The sequence below is a fragment of the Myotis lucifugus genome, unplaced genomic scaffold (assembly GCF_000147115.1).
Source record: "Myotis lucifugus unplaced genomic scaffold, Myoluc2.0 scaffold_259, whole genome shotgun sequence".
Classification (NCBI taxonomy): Eukaryota; Metazoa; Chordata; class Mammalia; order Chiroptera; family Vespertilionidae; genus Myotis; species Myotis lucifugus.
In genome coordinates this window covers 1,196,096-1,198,738 of record NW_005871307.1, presented here as the reverse complement: position 1 = coordinate 1,198,738, position 2,643 = coordinate 1,196,096, and positions in this window count along the sequence as shown.

The window sequence follows — 2,643 nt, the reverse complement described above, 5'->3', positions numbered from 1 at the left end:
CACTAAGTTCCCTGGGGTCAGATCTCATTTTCAACATGAAGAAGTGCATTGCAGCCGTCAAGGGTGTCCAAGGTGGACTGGCTGCTTCCTGTGGCAGTACGTCCCTCCCGTTGGAAAGTGCTGGTGCTCGGTGGACGGTTTAAAGTGAGATGTTGGATATTTAGTTGAACAAAATGCCAGTCATAACTTTTTATGGTTGACACTAATACCACTAACAATAGTGGTAGCTAACACTAACTGGCTGGTATGTGGTGCCCAATGTGTTATCTTATTTAATCTTTACAGCAACACCATGAGGCACTTAACTATTATTAATACCATCTTAGAGTTGAGGAAATGTGCTGAGGGAGGTGAAGAATATGCCCCAAATTAGAGACAGTGAAGAATAAGGCCTCACTGGTGAATGGGACTAAAAATCTAACAGCTCAGATCAGGAGAATATTTACTGGTGTAAAGTTAATGCAGACGTGGGAGGGCCGGAGGGGAGTTGGAAGGTCTCCTCCGTGCGGCTGCAGACCACAGGGGCAGGGACGTCTGTGGTGTCTGCACAGGAATGGTGTAGCAGCGGGGCTGACAAGAGGAGCTCCAAAGGAACAGAGCGGCTGTGTCCTTTCGCTGGGCGGAATTAGCCTTAAATAAAGAATTCAATGAGTGAGTCACACCTATAATCACACCTATAACTATACCATATACATTTTGACTGGTGTGATAGCTTTTGGATAGTGCACAAGGAGAATTTCATGAAAACTACAAATGCCAATCTACGTTTTGAATCACAGCACCAGCAGGTTTGTTTCTGATGCCTGCATGATCGGAAAGAAATGCTCCCAGTCCTTCATTGTGCCCTGTAACAACAGCCAATATTCTTTGCTTCTCCATATTTAAAAAGAAAAACAGAAGGACTTGGCATTCGTTTCTATTTCATCCAGTTTTTAAATTGTTCTCAGTGGGAAATTCAGTCTGAATACCTAGCCCGACACTGTTGGAAACTGGAAGCCCTCCCAACAACGTGAAGTTCCCCATTCAGTTCCAAGTGCCTTCTATTCCCGATGGTGAGTGTTACTTCTATAATTAGCATGTCCCCACTTTAGAGGCTCCTGGTCCCTCCCACTTGGCAGGAGGAGGGAGGAGGAAGGCCCAGAGGCAGACCCTGGTGGCCAAGCAGGCAGAACTGGAGAGCTCAGAGCTGCTGGCGCCACCAGACTTGCTAGCCTACCTGCTCAGGTCCCGCACCTGGCTTTTCATCGGCAGAGTTTGAGAACGGAATACATGCGAATGATCCTCAATGAACAGTAATCTCTCCATAAAGAAACATCAGGCATAGCAGCACACCGAGCCACAGCACCACGCAGTGCAGGGCCTCGCTGCTGTTCTGAGGCCAGGGCAGGTCTCAGGCAGGAGAAGCGAGTAAGAACCTGGGGCCTGTGCATGAGGTGGTAGCTCCATGCTGGGAGTCTGGTCACTTGCCACCTTCTGCTTCACACTTGAATCTTCCCAGGACTTTGGGGCTGGGTCTTCCCAGCCCACGGCATCATGAATCAGAGCTTCCCGGAGAGCTTGTGGGAAAACATGAAGGATAAGATTGCAGGGGTCCGCTTTGCTCCCTGCCTCTTGGGGGCTGGACTGCGGTGTGGCCCACTCCACTGCTCCAGGTTCTCCTTTTCAGCCCTCCCCTGGGTGAGCTGCCTGGGTGAGTCAGAAAGGTGTGCTGTGGGAGGCGGGACAAAGGCCAGTCCTTGTTGCCAGGAGCCCTTTGAGATGCAGAGCTGCCCTTGCAAGGGCCGCCCAAGAGCCAGCTCTCGGATTTGTCCCGTGGAAGGATGCCACGTTCTCACCTCTCTGGCACGGCCCAGGTTGCAAGCTGGGAGTGTGATACACATCTGTTCAGAGCCAAGCACTGTGCTCAGAACTGGGTCACCTCATAGACAGGCAAAGATGATCTATTCTGATTGGGGGAATCAGATTTCGTCCTTCCTTGTAAAACCCAGCCGTGCCCCCAGCGTCTGCCAGCATCAAGGTGCTCCTTTGTCCTCTCTCTCCAGAGGCTGAAGAGTGAAGTGACACAAAGGGCATAGTGCCCGCCTGAAGTCTCCCACACCCGTCTCTGTTCAGGGCTCTGGGCACTCACTCTGGCTTCCTTGCCCAGAGGCCACGGAGCCATCACACTTGTCTAAGGGGGCAGGAGGTGTGGCTTCTCTCCGGAGCCTGTGTCTCCACAGTGCATACCCCTGGCCAGTGCTGGGACACGCAGCCTGGCCTTCCCAAGAGCAGTGTTTCACTGGCACAGCCAGGGCTTGGAGGGAGGTTTCTGTCTCCCACCCTCCCCTCTGCCTTTCTGACTTGTTTTTCTGCGGCAGCTAGTGCCTGTACTCCCAGACGCCCTGTATCTGAAAAAGGAGCCTGCTGAGTTATGCGTGAGCCCATGCTGCCCTCTAACGGCTCCTGCCTTCTAAGTTTCCAGGCCCTGCTGGGAACGGATGCCCAGGCCCTCGTGGAGGGTCCCCAGCAAGATTCCCTGAGGAAGCTGCTTCTTTCCCCACAGCAGCCCTTACTCTTCATGGGGACAGAGTGGGGTAGGGTGGGGGGGGGGTGTCAAAGTCAAGCAGCTTTGGTGTGTCTGTCTGTGGGAGAAATGGTCCAATG